Source organism: Heterodontus francisci, chromosome 2 (genome assembly GCF_036365525.1).
Source record: "Heterodontus francisci isolate sHetFra1 chromosome 2, sHetFra1.hap1, whole genome shotgun sequence".
NCBI classification, from domain to species: domain Eukaryota; kingdom Metazoa; phylum Chordata; class Chondrichthyes; order Heterodontiformes; family Heterodontidae; genus Heterodontus; species Heterodontus francisci.
Window position 1 is genome coordinate 157,742,273 of NC_090372.1, and position 23,392 is coordinate 157,765,664.

Consider the following 23,392-nt stretch of genomic DNA (forward strand, 5'->3'; position numbering starts at 1 on the left):
GTATCGAATTCCCACTCTCAACAAATTCCCATTTTAGAACCATTTACTCTCACACTGTTCCCACCTCTCTCCATTATCAGCTCAATCCATCATGTGCACACTGCTCAATCAGTAAATATGATATACATATAGCTTACCTCCTACTCACCAGTGAATTCCCTTCCCATCTCATCAAATTTCAATTTTGTAGGTTCATACTCTTATTCTGTTCCCACCTCAGTCAACAACAACAACTTGTACTGATATAGCATCCTTAATGTAGTAAAACATCTTGAAGCACTTCACAGGAGCATTAACAAGCAACAATTTGACACCAATCCACATAAGGAAATATTAGAGCAGATGACCAAAAGTTTGGTCAAACATGTAGGGTTTAAGGATCATCTTCAAGGAGCAAAGAGAGGGAGAGAGGCAGAGAGGTGTAGAATGGGAGTTCTGGAGCATAGGGCTGAGGCAGCTGAAGGTGCAGCCAGCAATGGTAGAGCGATTAAAACGGGGATGCTCAAGAGGTCATAATTCGAGAAGTGCTGATATCTTGGAGGGCTAGAGGAGATCACAGAGATAGAAAAGGGTGAGGCCTGGAGGGATTTGAAAACAAGAATGAGAATTTTAAAATTGAAGTGTTGCTTAACTGGGTGCCAATGAAGTTTAGCGAGCACAGGGGTGATGGGTGAACGGGACTTGGTGCGAGATAGGACACAGGCAACATAGTTTTGGGTGACCTCAAGTTTGCAGAGAGTAGAATGTGGGAGGCTGGTCAGAAGTGCATTGGAATAGTCAAGTTAAGAGATAACAAAGGCACAGATGAGTGTTTCAGCAGCAGATGAGCTAAGCAAGGGGCGAAATTGGGTGATGTTATAGAGGTGAAAATAGGCAGGTTTAGTGATAGAAACAGAAAATGCTGGAAATACTCAGCAGGTCAGGCAGCAACTGTGGAGAGAGAAGCAGAGTTAACGTTTCAGGCCTGTGACCTTTCATCAGAACCATGGATATGTGGGCAGAAGTTCATCTCAGGGTCAAGAATGACACCAATGTTTCAAACAGTCTGATTCAGCCTCAGACAGTTGCCAGGGAGACAGATAGAGTCAGTTGCTAGGGAATGGAGTTTGTGGACGAAGACTGAAGACAATGACTTTGGTCTTTATTTAGCGGGAAAACATTCCTACTCATCAAGTACCTGATGTCAGACAAGCAGTGTGACAATTTAGAGACAGTGGAGGGTTCGAGTGAGGTGCTGGTGAGGTAGAGCTGGGGGTCGTCAGTGTGCATGTGGAGACTGATGCTGTGTTTTCGGATGATGTCGCTGAGTGGAAGCATGTAGATGAGAACTAGGAGGGGCCAAGGATAGATTTTTGTAGGACACCAGAGGTAACTGTGCAGGAGCAGGAAGAGAAACCATTGCAGGTGGTTCTTTGGCATGGTTTGATAGATAAGAATGGAACTTGCCAAATCAGTTCCACCAGCTGCACATGGTAGACTGGTATTGGAGGAAGATGGTGTCATCAACCATGTCAACGTCTGCAGACAGGTTGAAAAGGACAAGATGATGAGCTCCCCGCTTAAAGACCTTACTGTAGGCTTTTTACTGCATACGCTCCACTCATACTCAAGAAGGACATCAAGAAAAGTACAAGGATTATAGTATTAGTTCTTAGATTCAGACTCACCATCTGAAGCAGTACTGCCTCTTGAATGTACATGGGAAGACTGTAATCTTACTCAAAGCAGTCACCTGCAGTCAGGGAGTCTGATTCTGATGCTCCAGCAGCTGAAAGAGCTAGATTGGTTGACCTGTCTTGCTATTGTTCCCAGCTTTGTTCTGGTTAAATAAATTTCTTCATAATGTCAGATGGGAATATTTTAGTATCTCTTGTCCTAATCACAGTATTGTTCATTACAAAAAAAGATGCTGAATTCAGAACTTCAGATCAGGACAATATGCTTGAAGTAGTCACGCTCTGGAAGTGATTCAAGATTTCACCTACCTAGGCTCAACTATCACCAGTAACCTGTCTCTCGATGCAGAAATAAACAAGTGCATGGGAAAGGCTTCCACTGCTATGTCCAGACTGGCCAAGAGAGTGTGGTAAAATGGCGCACTGACACGGAACACAAAAGTCCGAGTGTATCATGCCTGTGTCCTCAGTACCTTGCTCTACAGCAGCGAGGCCTGGACAACGTATGTCAGCCAAGAGCGACGTCTCAATTCATTCCATCTTCGAAACTCCGGAGAATCCTTGGCATCAGGTGGCAGGACCGTATCTTCAATGCAGAAGTCCTCGAGGCGGCCAACACCCCAGCATATACACCCTACTGAGCCAGCGGCGCTTGAGATGGCTTGGCCATGTGAGCCGCATGGAAGATGGCAGGATCCCCAAGGACACATTGTACAGCGAGATCGTCACTGGTATCAGACCCACCAGCTGTCCATGTCTCCGCTTTAAAGATGTCTGCAAACACGACATGAAGTCCTGTGACATTGATCACAAGTCGTGGGAGTCAGTTGTCAGTGATCGCCAAAGCTGGCGGACAGCCATAAAGGCAGGGCTAAAGTGTGGCGTGTCGAAGAGACTTAGCAGTTGGCAGGAAAAAAGACAGAAGCGCAAGGAGAGAGCCAACTGTGTAACAGCCCTGACAGCCAATTTTATCTGCAGCACCTGTGGAAGAGTCTGTCACTCTAGAATTGGCCTTCATAGCCACTCCAGGCGCTGCTTCACAAAACACTGACCACCTCCAGGCGCTTACCCATTGTCTCTCGAGACAAGGAGGCCAAAGAAGAAGAAGAAGAAGTCATGGCTTGCAATAGTGATTTGGATTTAAGAGTAAAATTGGCGAGGATCTGTTGCAGGCACACAAGTCAACTCACCAAATTTATGGCACTCTCAATTTTCTGATGATTCTCCAACCTGTGCTCTTGTCATGCAAGGGAGTGCATTGACAGCCTTGTCTCCTAAATTTACCCAATAGTGCTCAAATCAAGCTTGCCACTTATATTAACTCTGGAGCTTTTCCACTGGTTATACTGATCATTTTTATGCTGGTGTCGCCTGTGATGTCACCCCTTTGGTACATTTTGACGTTACTCCATTCCTAGCAGCTTTCTGCTGAGTGTCATTTTTGCCTGACTGACTGAAATCAGTGCCATTTAGAACAGTCATGTTAACAGCAACATATCAGGGGAAGAAGCTGAGCAGCTGATTAACCAACTGTTCAAAGTGTTGGTGAATGTTAAGCAATGCTACTTAGCAGGGTTGTACACATTGTCTATACAGTAGAATCGGTTATAATGATCCTTTGAGCTACTAGCTACATTGATCACGGTAACCAGATATCACTGTGTGAAATTACCCAAAACTGCTAGATCAATCTTATACGAGAAGTTTCAGTCTTTCATAAAATAAATACATGGATCAATGCGGAGATACTTCCTTTGGTTTTGCACTTTCAAAAAGGAATACTTCTGTTTTATCTAGCCATTAAACCTAATCTGATCAGGAGTTGAACTTGCCCGTTCCAAAGATGTTGGGTCTATAATTCAGCCAATGTTTTAACATGGAAAATAGCCTTTTTAATTGTTAATAATGCAGCAAAAACTGCAGGCTTTGATTATTGATTTTCCCTTCGTGCACATCCTGAAATATAGGGTCATTTATAAGTCCAGTTTTAGACATTTTATTATTCAAAGTGCTTCCTATGCACCTTTCAATGGCTGAATCTATGAAAGCAGTATTTGATGTTCTAATGATATTCTATGAATTGCTAATGTTGTCCCCTTGTTTAAGAAGGGTAGCAGGGATAATCCAGGTAATTATAGACCGGTGAGCCTGACGTCAGTGGTAGGGAAGCTGCTGGAGAAGTTACTGAGGGATAGGATCTATTCCCATTTGGAAGAAAATGGGCTTATCAGTGATAGGCAACATGGTTTTGTGCAGGGAAGGTCATGTCTTACCAACTTAATAGAATTCTTTGAGGAAGTGACAAAGTTGATTGATGAGGGAAGGGCTGTAGATGTCATATACATGGACTTCAGTAAGGCGTTTGATAAGGTTCCCCATGGTAGGCTGATGGAGAAAGTGAAGGCGCATGGGGTCCAAGGTGTACTAGCTGGATGGATAAAGAACTGGCTGGGCAACAGGAGACAGAGAGTAGCAGTGGAAGAGAGTTTCTCAAAATGGAGACGTGTGACCAGTGGTGTTCCACAGGGATCCATGCTGGGACCACTGTTGTTTGTGATATACATAAATGATTTGGCGGAAAGTATAGGTGGTCTGATTAGCAAGTTTGCAGATGACACTAAGATTGGTGGAGTAGCAGATAGTGAAGGGGACTGTCAGAGAATACAGCAGAATATAGATAGATTGGAGAGTTGGGCAGAGAAATGGCAGATGGAGTTCAATCAGGGCAAATGCGAGGTGATGCATTTTGGAAGATCCAATTCAAGAGTGAACTATACAGTAAATGGAAAAGTCCTGGAGAAAATTGATGTACAGAGAGATTTGGGTGTTCAGGTCCATTGTTCCCTGAAGGTGGCAACGCAGGTCAATAGAGTGGTCAAGAAGGCATACGGCATGCTTTCCTTCATCGGACGGGGTATTGAGTACAAGAGTTGGCAGGTCATGTTACAGTTATATAGGACTTTGGTTCGGCCACATTTGGAATACTGCGTGCAGTTCTGGTTGCCACATTACCAAAAGGATGTGGATGCTTTGGAGAGGGTGCAGAGGAGGTTCACCAGGATGTTGCCTGGTATGGAGGGCGCTAGCTATGAAGAGAGGTTGAGTAGATTAGGATTATTTTCATTAGAAAGACGGAGGTTGAGGGGGGACCTGATTGAGGTGTACAAAATCATGAGAGGTATAGACAGGTTGGATAGCAAGAAGCTTTTTCCCAGAGTGGGGGATTCAATTACGAGGGGTCACGAGTTCAAAGTGAAAGGGGAAAAGTTTAGGGGGGATATGCGTGGAAAGTTCTTTACGCAGAGGGTGGTGGGTGCCTGGAACGCGTTGCCAGCGGAGGTGGTAGACGCGGGCACGATAGCGTCTTTTAAGATGTATCTAGACAGATACATGAATGGGCAGGAAGTAAAGAGATACAGACCCTTAGAAAATAGGCGTCATGTTTAGATAGAGGATCTGGATCGGCGCAGGCTTGGAGGGCCGAAGGGCCTGTTCCTGTGCTGTAATTTTCTTTGTTCTTCTTTGTAATGATCTCTACAGACTCTGAGGGTCCCAGTTTTCATTCATAGTATATGTTACATCAGTTAAATTAGGGCAATGGTGGCCTGATTTGCCCCAGGATTGGAAAGGGTGAAGTCAGTGAAGGTTCCCATTTGTGACTGCTAACCAGTGATCCTGTTGGGAAGTACAAGTGTGTGAGGGCAGGTGAAAACAGCATTAGACCCGTGTTTAAATAGCCCCACTAACACTTGAGGCTCACGTGGGAAACCTTTCTGAAATCCACTTGAACGGATCTACAACTTCACTGATGGTTAAGTTTGGGCCATACAGACCAGGAAGGTTCAATGTGTGATCTCTAGTCTTTATTCAAGTTGGTGATCATAGCTGGAGCAGTGGTTAGTTTTTGGTTGAGGTGTCAGGGTCATCTAGCACCTATAGAATTGCAGTCAACATGCTATCGCATCTTTAGGATTTGTGCAGAAATGAGAAGTGAAAGGAAAATGATCAATCATGGGATCAAATGTTTATCGCCATCTACTCAAGGCTGTATTGGAGGAATGCATATTCTATGGTGAATGATTCATATGTTTAGCTAGTGGATATATCTGGCTAGTCAGAGATTTGATAGTATGGTTATCTAAATGTTGACATTGACATAGCAAATAGAAGTGGTTAACAGTTGATTACACATGCTAAATATTGCAATCAGATGGATCCATCCCTTATTTATATAAAAGATTAGATGTTTCTGATGAAATTAAGTTTATTTGTGGGACCTGGATAAATTATTATCTGCTTGAATGAGTGCCATTTACCATTACCAAAAAAATTCAATGCTGCTTTTAAATTAACTAATGAATTGTTTACATTTAGGTAAGATACTGTCAAATTGGGTGTTTTGTACCAGGCATTTTTGTAACTCATGTCAAGGATTTGTTGATGTGATTTCATCATTCCATACATGTCGGGTTGGAGAATTAAATGTCAACATGTTAGAATGTGAATTTATGAGGGTATAACTCTGTGTTTTATCTTGTAAAATGAAATATCGATGCTATGAATTTATTCTGTTTTACACTACTTACTATTCAAATGTATTGCAGAATCTTCTGCTGCTCACCCCACACACATTGAAATGCAGAATTGGTGATTGTAAAAAGGAAAAAAATGACAAATATATTACTTTCTGAATTCTTGATCATTTAAGTTGCTGTCAGCTGTAAGTAAGTGAATGTAGTGGGATTCATTGCTCTGACCAGTGCACAAGTTTTCATCAGTATTTATGGCATCACACGAAATTGTGATATTGATCTCAACTCACTGAGTATGCAGCTCTGAGAACTGAAAATCTATTCATTAAAAAACAGAAAGGAATTCACTTTTAAGCAGTAAAAGATATTTTAGTTTTTAAAAATAGAATTGTTTTGTGGAAACTCTTTGATAATCAACGTTTTTACTTTCATAGTTATAATTATGCATTATGGGAAATGCTTTGCTTTGATTGGTCACAATCAGCTCAGTCACCACAACGTCACAATCTGTAACTTCATGGCCCAGCATATCCCACACTCTACCATTCACATCAAGCCAGGGGATTAAAGCCGTTGTTCAACGAGGAGTATAGAAGAGAATGCCAGGAGCAGCATCAGGAGTTCCTAATAATGAAATGCCAGCCTGCTGAAGCTACAACACAGGACTACATGCACGTTAAACAGTGGAAGCATCATGCTCTCGAGAGAGATAAACGATTCCACAGTCAACTGCTCAGTTCAAAGCACTGAAGTCTTGCCACATCCAGTCATGAATGGTAATGGACATTTAAACAACTAATAAGAGCAGAAGGCTCCATGAACATCCCTGTTTTCAATGATGGCAGAGCCCAGCATCTGAGGGAAAAGGACAAGTCAGAAGTGTTTGGAACCATCTGCTGCCAGAATTGTCGAGTGGATGATCCATCTTGTCCTCTTGCTGAGGTCCCCACCATCACAGATGCCAGTCTTCAGCCAATTCGATTCACTCCACATGATATCAAAAAATGGCTGAGCGCATTGGATACAGAAAAGGCTATGGGCCCTAACAACAGCCCAGTTGTAGTGCTGAAGACTTGTGCTCCAGAACCATCCGTGCCTCTAGCCAAGCTATTCCACTACAGCTGTAACACAGGCATCTGTGAAATAGTGGAGATTGCACAGGTATGTCCTCGTCACAAAAGCAGGACAAATCCAATCGAGCCAATTATCGCCCCATCAGTCTACTCTCGATCATCAGGAAAGTGATGGAAGGTGTTGTTGCCATTGCTATAAAGCTGTTCCCGTTCGGTTTGTAATCTGCCAGGACCACTCAGCTTCAGACTTCATTACAACCTAGATCCAAACATGGACAAAAGAGCTGAATTTCAGAGGTGAGGTGAGAGTGACTGTCCTTGAAATCAAGACAGCATTTGACCAATTGTGGCATCAAGGAGCCCTAGTAATATTGAAGTCAATGGTTATTGGGGAAAACTTCTCACTGGCCAGAGTCATACCTAGCACAAAGGAAGGTGGTTGTGGTTGTTGGAGTCCAATCATCTCAGCCCCAGGACAACACTGCAGGAGTCCCTCAGAGCAGTGTGCTAGGTCCAATCATCTTCAGTTGCTTTATCAATCGCCTTAACTCCATCATAAGGTCAGAAGTGGGGATCTACCCTGATGATTACACTGTGTTCAGTTCCATTCACAACTCCTCAGAGAATGAAGCAGTCATTCCCGCATGCAGCAAGACCTGGACAACATCTAGCTTTGGCTGATAAGTGGCAAGTAACATTCACGTCACACAAGTGCCAAGAAGTGACCATCTCCAACAAGAGAGAGACTAACCAACCCCCCTTGACATTCAATCGCATTACCATTGCTGAATCCTCCACCATCAAGATCCTAGGGGTTACCATTGACCAGAAACTCCACCTGACCAGCCATATAAATACTGTGGCTACAAGAGCAGGGTCAGAGGCTGGGAATTCTCCAGCGAGAAACTCACCTCCTGACTTTCCACAGCCTTTCCACCATCTACAAGGCACAAGTCAGGAGTATGATGGAATACTCTCCAATTGCCTGGATGATCACAGCTCCAAAAACACTCAAGAAATTCAACACCATCCAGGACAATGCAACGCATCCCATTCACCATCTTGAACATTCACTCCCTCCACCACAGGCGCACAGTAGCAGAAGTGTGTACCATCTACAAGATGTATTGCAGTAACTTTCCGAGGCTTCTTTGACAGTACCTCCCAAACCTCTGACCTCTGCCATCTAGAAGGATAAGTGAAGCAAGCATATGGGAAAACCACCACCTGCAAGTTCCTCTCCAGTCACACACCATCCTGACTTGGAAATACATCGCCATTCCTTCACTGTCACTGGGTTAAAATCCTGGAACTCCCTACCTTACAGAACTGAAGGTGAACCTATACCAGATGGACTGCAGCAGTTCAAAAAGGTGGCTCACCATCACCTCTTCAAGGGCAATTAGGAATGGACAGTAAATGGTAGCCTCGCCAGCGGTGCCCCCACTTCATGACAAATTTTTAAAAAAGTGTTCATCTGGAGTGAACCCTACTTCAAACTCAATTTTATGATGAATTCAATAGTTCAAGCAAGAAACTGAAATCCTCAACTGTCATCTCATACTTCAGTCTCCCTTCCCTAACCCCAGAATCCAAGTCTGAAATGAAAAATATTGCTTATGCTAACTAAAGTACCATTGATCTCCTCAGTTAAAAAAAAATGAGTGAATATGTAATTCAGTTATAATTGAAAGTGCTAATTATACTAAATTGACAGAGTAAGTGCAACCTGTATGGATTCCGTAGGGCAAACCAATGAAATCAGGACCTCTATTTTTCACAATGTCAGTGCAGTAAATAACCATTGAGCTGAAGGGGAAAGCTACTCTTTGACTGCCACTTCAGTAGCGTGAAGGCACAAACTATGATCAGCAGAAAATGATTTACTTGTATAATGATTCTGAGAGGAAGACCTTAAGATTAATCATGTCCAGTTAGGTCCTGAGCCATTGGTGAATGTTTAAACCTGTAATCCCAAAATGTTCAGCCCTACTCCCTGCTAAAAACAACCAGGTTCAATCTGCCTATTAACAACATGTAACTAGTTTGGTAATGATGTTTTCAGAAAGAACCTTTTATTTTATTGCAAGATTTTTTACTTACTTATTTTTGTCACTGCTTACAGAGAAATTGATCGAATTTACGTTTATTGGGAAGGACATTTTTCAAAGCTAGATGTTAGTGTAAAATAAAAGAGAATTCAAAAATTAGTTTAATGTTGTTATCAATAGAATAATGAGGCCGCACCTGGAGTACTGTGTGCAGTTTTGGTCTCTTTACTTGATAAAGGATGTACTGGCACTGGAGAGGGTGCAGAGGAGGTTCACGAGGTTGATTCCGGAGTTGAGAGGGTTGGCTTATGAGGAGAGACTGAGTAGATTGGGATTATATTCATTGGAATTCAGAAGAATGAGGGGGGATCTTATAGAAACATATAAAATTATGAAGGGAATAGATAAGATACAAGTAGAGTGGATGTTTCCACTGGCAGGTGAAGCTAGGACAAGAGCGCATAGCCTCAAGATTAGAGGGAGCAGATTTAGGACTGAATTAAGAAGGAAATTCTTCACCCAGAGGGTTGTTAATCTAGGGAATTACTTGCCCAGTGAAGTAGTTGACGCTTCTTCATTAAACGTTTTTAAAGCTAAGGTAGATATATTTTTGAACAATAAAGGAATTAAGGGATATGGTGAGAGCGCGGGTAAGTGGATCTGAGTCCACGAAAAGATCAGCCATGATCTTATTGAATGGCGGAGCAGGCTCGAGGGGCCGGACAGCCTACTCCTGCTCCTAGTTCTTATGATCTTATGATCACTGAACCAGTAATCCAGAGTCCCAGGCTAATGCCCTGGGGACATAGGTTCAAATCCCACCACAGCAGCGGGTGGAATTTAAATTCAATTAATTAATTAAGAAAAAATCAATTAATTAATAAAAATTTGGAATTGAAAGCTAGTCTCAGTAATGGTTCCTTGAAACTATCGATTGTCATAACAAAACATCTGGTTCACTAATGTCCTTTAGGGAAGGAAATCTGTCGTCCTGACCTGGTCTGGCTTACATGTAACTCCAGACCGACAGCAATGTGGTTGACTCTGCCCTCTGAAATGGCCTAGCAAGCCAGTCAGTTGATAAGAGCAATTAGAGATGGGCAACAAATGCTGGCCTTGCCAGCGATGACCACATCCCATGAAAGAATAATAAAACGTTACATAAATTTGCAGAGAATATACAGCATAAAAACAGGCCCAACTAGGGTTCTGATGAAGGGTCACTGACCTGAAACGTTAACTCTGCTTCTCTCTCCACAGATGCTGCCAGACCTGCTGAGTATTTCCAGCATTACTTGTTTTTATTTCAGATTTACAGCATCTGCACTGTTTTGCTTTTATTACCCAACTAGTCTGTGTTGTGTTTATACTCCAGATGGGTCTTCTCCCATTACTTTACCTCATCTGAGTCCTTCAATGTATTTTTCTATTCCGTTTTCTCTCATGTGCTCATCTAATTTCCTTTAGAAAACATCTAAGCTATTTTACACAACCACTTCCTGTGTTTGCAAGTTCCACATTCTATCTACTCTCTGAGTAAAGAAAATTTTCCTTATTTCCCTATTGGGTTACAAAGCTTATGTTGGTTTTGACACCATGGACAACTACAGCATCTTAGTTAGTTTTAATTTAACAGTACAAGTTCAACCATTTAAGGCACCCCGATAAGTTGAGAGGCTGCTTGTACTAATGAAACATTCAGGATGGTCTCACAATCCTTTGCTCCCACCTGGGAACTATATTCATATGTAGCGTGAGTCAGAGATAACTCTACTACACTGTAGCCCATATTGTCTGATCTATGCTCCCATCTATCGGTGACCACGCTCTGGAAGTGGTTCAAGAGTTCATCTACCTAGGCTCAACTATCACCAGTAACCTGTCTCTCGATGCAGAAATCAACAAGCACATGGGAAAGGCAGCTGCTGCTATGTACAGACTGGCCAAGCGGGTGTAGGAAAATGGCGCACTGAGACAGAACACAAAAGTCTGAGTGTTTTAAGCCTGTATCCTCAGTACCTTGCTCTACGGCAGCAAGGCCTGGACAACGTATGTCAGCCAAGAGCGACGTCTCAGTGCATTCTATCTTCACTGTCTCCGGAGAATCCTTGGTGTCAGGTGGAAGGACCGTATCTCCAACGCAGAAGTCCTCGAGGCGGCCAACATCTCCAGCATATACGTCCTACTGAGCCAACGGCATTTGAGATGGCTTGGCCATGTGAGCCGCATGGAAGATGGCGGGATCCCCAAGGACGCATTGTACAGCGAGCTCATCACTGGTATCAGACCCACCGGCCATCCATGTCTCCACTTTAAAGACGTCTGCAAATGCTACATGAGGCCCTGCGACATTGACCATAAGTCGTGGGAGTCAGTTGCCAGCGATCGTCAGAGCTGGTGGACAGCTATAAAGGTGGGACTAAAGAGAGGTGAGTCAAAGAGACTTAGCAGTTGGCAGGAAAAGACACAGAAGTGTAAGGGGAGAGCCAACTGCGTAACAGCCCCAACAACCAATTTTATCTGCAGCGCCTGTAGAAGAGTCTGTCACTCTAGAATTGGCCTTTATAGCCACTCCAGGCACTGCTCCACAAACCACTGACCACCTCTAGGCACTTACCCATTGTCTCTCAAGACAAGGAGGCCAAAGGAGAAGGGCTCCGAGAAGCACAGCTCCCTGTTAACATAGTGACATCAGAATCGCTGTGGCCAAAACAATAAGCTGATAATCCTGGCTGCATTCAGTCTAGAGTGCAGTTAGTGTAAGAAACTTTTGCTTGACAGAAAACGGAGTTGCAACTGCTGCGGCCAAGTGATCATATAAAAATAGTGAGATATAACAGTTCATAGGTTTATGGTTTAGTTCACTTTTCAAATCTCACCATGACAATTTGTGAATTTGAATTTAGTTAATTAAATAAATCTGGAATAAAAAGTAATGGTGACCATGAAGCTTGTAGTAAAAACCCATTAAAGCCTCACTAATGATGAGGAAACCTGCTGTCCTTACTTGGTCTGGCCGATATGTGATTCCAGCAGAATGTTAATGAGGCCTGCGTTTTAAAATAGCCTGGGCCTGACTTCTGCTACAGTTGGTGTATTTCCACTTCACACCAACCACACCCCAACTCAAAGATATGCACAACACATACCAATTTCTATCCCTATTTGTCTTTGATGTGCCCTTGTTGGTCAGGTGAATTGTTTTTAAAAATTAAACATGTGGAATTGCACTTTTTAAAAATAACGTATAAAATTATTTCTCCATTAGTTCGTGATGACACTGCAATAATACAGTGTATCTTGAATGTTGAATGAGATACAATACCAATTAGCATCAAAATTCTCAGATGCAGAAATTATAATCAAAACATCTTCTCTAATATGAAAATGGGTCACTACAACTCATTAAGAACATTTAAATCTAGTTGAAAAGGGCACTGAGTGGCTGTTGTCTTTGCCATTATGTTTGCATTGAGAAAGTTTCATTTTGGGACCTGTGTCAGCTTGTTGGAATGGAATGTTTAATTAATGGTGACAGAGGAGACATAATGAAATGTACTGAACAAAAAGATTTATAGTGGAACCCACAAAAATACAAACAATATTAGATAATCATTACAAACATTGTGCAGGATCAGCCACCGGGAGTCAGAAAGTTTTGCTTTAGGAATTGTTTTATTTGTTCAGAAGAAACTAATAACATTTTCTAATATCATCTATCAGTGAAATATTGAGCACAAAATTAATAAGACAGATAAGTGCAGAGTTTAAGACTGAGCCTGGTCATTTTGATGCCAGTTCCAAAATATCAAAAAATGACTATGTTAAGTGAATCAGAAAAATTGCACCCTGGTTCATACTATCAGATGCTTTTACTAACTGCTAAATCTATGGTTGAGAAAGTAGCAGGGTTGTAAGCTAGAATGTATTTTTTTTCAGTAAGATAAATATTAAGCTGATTTTTGCTGGTTAATAATTCCAGCAAAGGTGTAATATTGTCTGCATACTATGTTCGTTTTAATGCTAGTTATACTGCCTTCAGAAACCAAATTACTGCCAAAACCTAACTGTCAGCCTCAAAAATAGAATGTTAAGATTAATTCAAGCATTCCAGAATAAACAAGATTCAACACGGAGTTCATTTCATGGTTGACACCGATTTATGCGTGTTCCAGTTGGCTGGCTCGAGGCCAAGGGGACTGATTTTCTCCTGCCGACAGCCTTGTTTACACTGCAAAATGCAGCAGTAAGCAAACAAAATTTGAGAAAAAAAGGTCCTGCCCATTGGCCATCTGGTAGCCACCACACTCAAAATTCAAGTAGCCGTTGAAATGGTCAACTAGCGCTCCTGCTCACAACCGGTGCAAACTATATTTAAATCAGTGTCCTACACTTGTCTAGCACCCTGACGTGATTTTCATGTACCAGTGAGTGGAACACATACCGTACTCATCCTGCCCATTGCTCCCTGGCATGAAGTGGTCTAAGCAGCGGACCTTAAAAGATCTATTGTAGGCTGCTCCAAAACCGACCAAATAAAATTCTTCACTTCTGTGGTCCCGCTGCAGTCTGCTGCCAGTCCCTGTGTGGCACTCCCCGCAAGAATCACATCCACCCACCCCTTAAGCTCCATACTGTCAGTCAGCAACTTGACTTGGAGCACTCACGGTATGCTATCATCTGCATGCTAATGAAGGCTGACCACCAAGATAGTCCTGGCCTGTCACTACTGTGAATGGGTGGGCGGTGCAATTGCAATAACCACTGTTCGCACGATTACCCAGCAGTAAAATAGAATCATATAGTTATTATGGCACAGAAGGAGGCCATTTGGCCCACCGAGTCTGTGCCAACCATCAACCACCCATTTATACTAATCCTACATTAATCCCATATTCCCTACCACATCCCCACCATTCTCCTACCACCTACCTACACTAGGGGCAATTTACAATGGCCAATTTACCTATCAACTGCAAGTCTTTGGCTGTGGGAGGAAACCAGAGCACCCGGCGGAAACCCACGCGGTCACAGGGAGAACTTGCAAATTCCGCACAGGCAGTACCCAGAATTGAAACCGGGTCACTGGAGCTGTGAGGCTGCGGTGCTAACCACTGCGCCACTGTGCCACCCCAGGTCATTACCACTCACTGCGTAAAAAAATATTCTTCCTCACATTCCCCCTGCATCTCTTGCCCAAAACCTTAAATCTGTGTCCACTAGTCCTTGCACTAACAGCTAATGGAAACAGCTTTCATTTGTCTACCTTATCTAAACCTGTCATTATCTTGTGCACCTCTACAAATCTCCCCTCAAATGCCTTTACTCCAAGGAGAACAATGCCAGCTTTCCCAATCTAACCTTGTAGTTAAAATCTCTCATCCCTGGAAACATTCTGGTAAATCTCCTTTGCACCCTCTCAAGGATCCTCACATCCTTCTTAAAGTGTGGTGACCGGAACTGGATATGATACCCTAGTTGTGGCCTAATGTCAGGCCAGCTGCCAAGACTGAGGCACACATTATTTCGTCACATGAACATTAAAACTTAAAATTGCAAGCCCCTGACTGGAAAGACATTTGCATAGTAACAGACAGTGTTGGAACAAGGGGACTCAGTCGTTGCTTCCTCAATACTCAGAAGAAGTGGTCAGATCAGTTTTAGTCACATGACTGACTGACTGTTGGACTTTTTTTGAATTTGAACTTCCAACAGGGAAAGAACTCAGAAAGCACTTTTCTCCTAAACTAAGAAGACCTCTGTCCTGTCTGCTGTCATCTCGTACTCATCAGCTTCGGAAACCATTGAAGACACATGAACCCCAAGAGAGAAAAGTCTTCTACAGTGAACAAGGTTTAAGAAGAATACTGGGCCCCAATGAAAAGTAAGAGCTATCTACAATTAAGGACTCCACGGTGATCTGGAAACACAGGAACAGTAACAAAAAACTTCCTTTAGAGACTACCTCAAACCTCTCCATTTTATTTTTTTCTTCTGCTCTTTTCTGTTCCTTTTTGCATGTGTGTATCACGTGTACATGCTAGCTTGGGCGCGTTGTATATCCGTAGGCGTTAACCGTATTAGAGATTAAATTTAAGGTTTAATAAATTTCACTTTCTCCTTTAAACTGAAGAAAGCCAGTTTATGCTCATTTCTTTGCCTTATGATTAAAAGCTGAGAACGAGGATTCACAAAGGGGGAGCTCAAAATTAAATCCTGTTACAATAAGACCAGCTGAAGACAGCAACAGACCCCAGACACCTTTCTCACCTGGTCGTAACACCTAACCAGAGCTTTATAAAGGTTCAGCATAACTTCCCTGCTTTTGTATTCAATACCTCTATTTATGAAGGCCAAGATCCAATATGCTTTGCTAACTACTCTCTCAATATATCCTGCCTCCTTCAATGATCTATGCACATGAACCCCAAGGCCCCTCTGTCCCTGTACACTCTTTAGAACTGTGCCATTTAGTCTATCCTTTGTTCCAAAATGCATCACCATCACTTTTTTATTAAATTCCATCTGCCACTTGCCTGCCCATTCTGCTAGCCTATCTATGTCCTGTTGCAGTCCATTGGTACCATCCTGACTGTCTGCCACACCTCCAACTTTGGTATCAAAACAAAAGAACAAAGAACAGTACAGCACAGGAACAGGCCATTCGGCCCTCCAAGCCTGCACCGATCTTGATGCCTTCCTAAACTAACACCTTCTGCACTTCCGGGGCCCATATCCCTCTATTCCCTTCCTATTCATGTATTTGTCAAGATGTCTCTTAAACGTCGCTATCGTATCTGCTTTCCACCACCTCCCCTGGCAGCAAGTTCCAGGCACTCACCACCCTCTGTGTAAAAAGGTTGCCTCGCACATCCCTTCTAAACTTTGCCCCTCGCACCTTAAACCTATGTCCCCTAGTAACTGACTCTTCCACCCTGGGAAAAAGCTTCGGACTATCCACTCTGTCCATGCCGCTCATAACTTTGTAAACCTCTATCATATCGCCCCTCCACCTCCGTCATTCCAGTGAAAACAATCCGAGTTTTTCCAACCTCTCCTCATAGCTAATGCCCTCCAGACCAGGCAACATCCTGGTAAACATCCTCTGTACCCTCTCCAAAGCCTCCACGTCCTTCTGATAGTGTGGCGACCAGAATTGCACGCAATATTCTAAGTGTGGCCAAACTAAGGTTCTGTACAGCTGCAACATGACTTGCCAATTTTTATACTCTATGCCCCGACCGATGAAGGCAAGCATGCCGTATGCCTTCTTGACTACCTTATCCACCTGCGTTGCCACTTTCAGTGACCTGTGGACCTGTACGCCCGGATCTCTCTGCCTGTCACTACTCCTGAGGGTTTTGCCATTTACTGTATACCTCCCATGGGTTATTGTTCATGGACACACTCTGTTTTACATTTTGGTGCAGAAATATTCATATAATCCTCAAAAGGCTAATAATTCATTGAGTAATGTGGTGGTTCTACTGGATTTGTGAAGCCAGTTTAAGTGATGGTTCCCTTATGATATTTAGTGTATCATCAGCAACTTTTGAAATTTTACTCTGTATTCCAATATCTAAGTCATTTATGTATATCAGAAAAATCAGAAAATGGTCCTAACACTGAACATTGGGGAATATCACTGTCTACCATCCTCCAGTCTGAAAAACAACCATTTACCATCACTCACTGTTTTCTGTCCTTAAGTCAATTTTTAATCCAAGCCACCATACCAAAAAACTCAACCAGACCAGTCAAGCACAATCCGCCTTTTACAAAATCACACCAGCTCGCCTCAACCAGCCCAAACCTTTCTTCCCTATCATCTCGAAAACCTTACCCACCACTGATGTTACACTGACTGGCCTGTCGTTACTAGGAATGTTCTTGCACCTTTTCTTGAATAAGGGTGTCACATTTGCCACTTTCCAATCCTCTGGCACCTCCCCTGTCTGCCCCCATGTTCCCCATATCGGCTGCATCATTTCCTCCCAATGCCATAGTTGATCGACAGTGGATTTAAAAAACGTTTTTTTGTGGGGGGTGGGGTGGGGGGATTAGGCAATAAATGCTTGCCTGGCCAGCGACACCCACATCCCCATAATCTAATAAAAAAAACTTAAAAATGAACGAAAACAATTTCTGCTATGAAACTGTTCTGCCAAGAACACTAAATATCATAAGGGAACCATCACTTAAACTGGCTTCACAAATCCAGTAGAACCACCACATTACTCAATGAATTATTAGCCCTTTGAGGATTATATGAATATTTCTGCACCAAAATGTAAAACAGAGTATGTCCATGAGTAATAACCCATTTTACTCAGTACTTGAAAAGTCGAATGTTGAAGAGATTGTGTCAAATGGTCTTTTAATTAATTTACTGTTAAAACACTTTCAACTTTTCTGATTCTACTCCATTGGAGCAATTTCAAAATTAAACATTCTAAGTACAAATTGTGGTTTTATACATATTCTAATTGTTTCCTTTTTTGCATAGGGAATGATAATGCATGTCAGCACTGAATTACAACATGTGTGTGTGTGTATATATATATATATATATATATATATATATATATAAAATGCAGATCTCATGTGGTGTTGCTTATGGTAAATCAGACTGTTATGTTGGTCTGTAAGGGCAGGAGCATTACACTTGTAATCCACAATCTATTGTTTGATGCTACAAAGTCTAATTGCCGTCAAATAAACATTGTTAAATTCATTCACAGTTTAATTCCGATCAAAGCTGCAGGCCAGAAGCCTGGTCATGTTTATCTTCTTTACATCAAAATCAAAGGAAATGAAAAATCAGGTGGTTTCTGCACCAAGTGGCTGGTTTGCAATGCCAGTTCAATGCCGGGTGTTAAGCTGAAAATCTACCCCTCTTCCTGATGTTGCTATTTTCTGGATGCCAAAGACCGCCTTTGTTCTTTTATCTTTCTATTTCTATACATTAAAAATTTGAGTGTGAAGCTTGAAGTGTGATGGACTGGAAATGGAGAATTGTGACAGACATAAAGTGCACACTAGATACATCATTTTTATTACATACATCTATGGCACTGTTAATGGTAAATCAGAGTATGTGCTATTTTTAAAGGTCAGGATCATTGCATCTTGCAAAACACAATGTAATATTCTTCTACTAAAGTATAACTGTCTGTCCTTTTAAGGTTTCTGATTGATGTTAAGTATGTGCTAGATTTCTTCATTCACCCTATATTCCTCTACACGCCCTCTATTCTTACAACCTCCATTGAATCCCTCTTTTATTTGTCCATCTTCCACTGTCGAACTTACAACTGATTTGGCCATGAAACATTCTGCCTCAGTCCTTCTGCTTCGTTACCTCTCTCTCCCCCCCACTTCAATACCTATGTCTTTCATGCTGTTTTTGCCTGTCCTTCCAATCCTCCTTCCTCCATTTCTCAGTCGCCAGATATTTATTGGTCTTTATTGAGCCCTTTAAGTTGTTTGATTACATTAAGGGTGTGTTATAAGTTTATCTTATTCACTGAAAAGAAATAGCTATTCAGGTTGCAGATCAACCCCTGGATTTGTTTGTGGCAAAGTCGATGAAGAGCCTATAGACATGGTGGCGGCCATTAAATTGGAAAGCCTCTGAGAAAGGGCGTGGGCTTCATGATGCTCAATTAATCATGCCCATTCAATGTACTGCAGGCAGCACACCATCTTTGTACTGCCTATATTATAATAATTGCTGCATGCAGCCAATGCTAACTGTGATATTCACTGCCTGCACGCATCAGCAGGGAGCTCAATATCATTACTTGCTAATATTACTTAAAGCTAGCCTGCATTGCTTAAAGGGAAGGTGCATTGTTGGTGCTGGAGATGTTGACATTATTCGGAATAGTGCTGTGCAAGAAAGTACAATGGCTGACCATGGGAGAGTTTTTCTGATACTGCATTTGAGGTCTTGTTGGAGGAGGTGAAAAGGAAGAGAGATTCCCTGTATCTGCAGGGGACCAGGAGCCCCTCCAGATATACAAAGAGAAAGCAGTGGGAACAGATAGTCACAGAGGTAAATGCTAGGTGTTTAGCCCCGAGGACCTGGATGTAGTGTCACAAGAAGTTTAATGATCTTTCACAAGTGGTCAAGGTCGGAGAATGATCCTTCAAATGCCACATCCTACCATCTGTACCACTAGAATCAGACGGTGCTCAATTCACCACATCCCCATCACTCAACTACCAATGGTCTCAATCAATCCCAACTCATAGCTAACATTCATATGCTTCACCTTACCCTCACACACTTAACACTGGTGCAAGCCTCGCACCCACATCTCACAGTCTGCAAACATTGCCATCTATTCAACCAGAACAAGCACATCACCCAAACAAATTGTACGACACTCACTGACACACTTTCCGATCTCTTGCAAGAGAAGGTAACGCACAACTGGAGGCAGCAAGAACTAACCAGACGGGGACAGGCATGCCTATATGTTCTAACCCCCATAGAGGAGACGGTGCTGGACATTATCAGAAGGGCCAATGCGAGGCTGTGGCCAGCAGTGGAGCTGAATCCATTGAAGATGACGGTAACCTCATATCTAATCCTCCTCCCTCTCACACCACAATCTCTTCTGACATACAAGATGTAGGTAGTGTAAGCATGCACTTCTTACTTTCTCCCCTCCTCCCACCACAACCTTACCCTTGTCCTTTTACCCTTTCAGATATCCAAGAACTGCGGCTTGGCTAGGCAGTGGAGGAGGACCAAGAATACAGGACCAAGAATGAAGAAGACACATTGTCACTTCTTTTAATTTGTTTCATGGTATGTGGGCGTTGCCGACAAGGCCAGCATTTATTGACCATCCCTAACTGCCCTTGAGATTTATTAAACAATTAAACAACTAACTTGAGGAGGTGGCTCCACAAATATCCCCACCCGCAGTGATGGGGAGCCCAGCACATCGGTGCGAAAGATCAGGCTGAAGCATTTACAACAATCTTCAGCCAGAAGTGCCGTGTTGATGATCCATCTCGGCCTGCTCCTGAAGTCCCCAGCATCACAGATGCCAGACTTCAGCCAATTCAATTCACTTCTCGTGATATCAAGAAACGACTGAAGGCACTGGATACTCCAAAGGCTATGGGCCCTGACAATATTCCAGCAATAGTACTGAAGACCTGTGCTCCAGAACTTGCCGTGCCACTAGCCAAGCTGCTCCAGTACAGCTACAACACTGGCATCTACCCGGCAATGTGGAAAATTGCCCAGGTATGTCCTGTACACAAAAAGCAGGACAAGTCCAACCCGGCCAATTACTGCCCCATCAGCCTGCTTTCAATCATCAGTAAAGTGATTGAAGGTGTCATCAACAGTGCCATCAAGTGGCACTTGCTTAGCAATAACCTGCTCAGTGACGCTCAGTTTGGGTTCTGCTAGGGCCACTCAGCTCCTGACCTCATTACAGCCTTGGTTCAAACATGGACAAAAGAGCTGAACTGAAGAGGTGAGGTGAGAGTGACTGCCCTTGACATCGAGGCAGCATTTGACCACGTATGGCATCAAGGAGCCCTAGCAAAACTGAAGTCAATGGGAATCGGGGGAAAACTTTCCGCTGGTAAGAGTCATACCTAGCGCAAAGGAAGATGGTTGTGGTTGTTGGAGGTCAATCATCTCAGCTCCAGGACCACTGCAGGAGTTCCTCAGGGTAGTGTCCTAGGTCCAACCATCTTCAGCTGCTTCATCAATGACCTTCCTTCAATCATAAGGTCAGAAGTGGGGATATTCGCTGATGATTGCACTATTTGCAACTCCTCAGATACTGAAGTAGTCCGTGTAGAAATGCAGCAAGACTTGGACAATATCCAGACTTGGGCTGATAAGTGGCAAGTAACATTCGCGCCACACATGTGCCAGGCAATGACCATCTCCAACAAGAGAGAATCTAACCATCTCTCCTTGACATTCAGTGGCATTGCCATCGCTGAGTCCCCCACTATCAACATCCTAGGGGCTACCATTGACCAGAAACTAAACTGGAGTATCCATATAAATACCGTGACTACAAGAGCAGGTCAGAGGCTAAGAATCCTGTGGCGAGCAACTCACTTCCTGACTCCCCAAAGCCTGTCTACCATCTACAAGACACAAGTCAGGAGTGTGATGGAATACTCTCCACTTGCCTGGATGGGTGCAGCTCCAACAACACTCAAGAAGCTCGACACCATCCAGGACAAAGCAGCCCGCTTAATTGGCACCCCATCCACAAACAGCCACTCCCTCCACAGTGGCAGCAGTGTGTACCGTCTACAAGATGCACTGCAGCAATGCACCAAAGCTCCTTAGACAGCAGCTTCCAAACCCGTCCAACTAGAAGGACAAGGACAGCAAATGCATGGGAACACCACCACCTGCAAGTTCCCCTCCAAGTCACACACCATCCTGACTTGGAACTATATCGCCGTTCCTTCACTGTTGCTGGGTCGAAATCCTGGAACTCCCTTCCGAACTGCACTGTGGGTGTACCTACCCCACATGGATGCAGCGGTTCAAGAAGGCAGCTCACCACCACCTTCTCAAGGGCAATTAGGGATGGGCAATAAATGCTGGCCTGGCCAGCGATGCCCTCATCCCATGAATGAATAAAGAAATAAGAAGGTGGTGGTGAGTTGCCCTCTTGACTTGCTGCAGTCCACTGGGTGCAGGTACATCCACAGTGCTGTTAGGGAGGGAGTTCCAGGATATTTATCCAGCGCCAGTGAAGGAATGACGATATATTTCCAAGTCAGGATGGTGTGTGGCTTGGAGGGGAACTTGCAGGTGGTGGTGTTCCCACATGTCTACTGCCCGTGTCCTAGGTGGAAGAGGTCACGGGTTTGTAAGGTGCTATTGAAGGAAGTGTGCTGAGTTGCTGCAGTGCATCTTGTATATGGTACACACTGCTGCCACTGTGCATTCGTGGTGAGGGAGTGAATGCTTAAAGCAGTGAATGGTGTAGCTATCAAGTGGGTTGCTTTGTCCTGGATGGTGTCAAGCTTCCTGAGTGTTGTTGGAGCCGCACTCATCTAGACTAGCGAAGAGTATTCTATCACACTCCTGACTTGTGCCTTGTAGATGGTGGACAGGGTTTGGGGAATTAGGAGGTGAGTTACTCGCCATAGAATTTCCAGCCTCTGACCTGCTCTTGTAGCCACAGTTCAGTTTCTGGTGGAATGGTAACCCCCAGGATGTTGATAGTGGGGGAGTCAGCAATGGTAGTGCCGTTGAATGTCAAGGGGAGATGGTTAGATTCTCTTTTGTTGGAGATTGTAATTGCCTGGCACTTGTGTGGCATGAATGTTACTTGTCACTTATCAGCCCAAGCCTGAATGTTGTCCAAGTCTTGCTGCATATGAACACTTGATTTCACACTTGCAGCCACTCACTCAAATACTGACATTGCATATCGTAGAAGATAGAACAGAGGCAGAATCTGCACATGGTGAAACACTGAGCACATGTGCATTACAATATGGCAGGGCGCAAGGTTAGAGAAGGTGCCCGTTTGCCAGACAGCAAAATCACACACGAGTTCTACTGCAGAAGACTCAGATGAGGATTTTGATGGGGCTGCCTACAGAAGAAGGCTGAAGGGTGTAGACATTGAAATTACTGGTGCATTAAGAAGCCTGCCAAAAAGCCTGCATTCAATGTCAAGGAGCATGAGAAGTCCAGCACCATTTTTGCACAGAGCTTTGCACAGAGATTGGAACCCCCCTTTCAGCATGGTGTCCAACTCCATCAACTCACTTGTGGATCCAACCATGACACAGCGACTGATGGCTGATGTTGCAGCTTTCATTGTAGCACAAGAAGCTGCCACCAAAAAGTGGACTAGTGCAGTGGAAGCTCAGACTGATGTCATGCAAGGTCAGCTCGCTGTCATGCAAGCTCAAACTGCTGCCATAATGGCTGTGAATAACAGTCAAAGCGACTTCTGCACACTAACGACCCTACCCCTCCCCTTCCCCCACTCCCAATGCACCAGGAACTCAAATCAGCCCATAATAAAAACAAGAAATGCTGG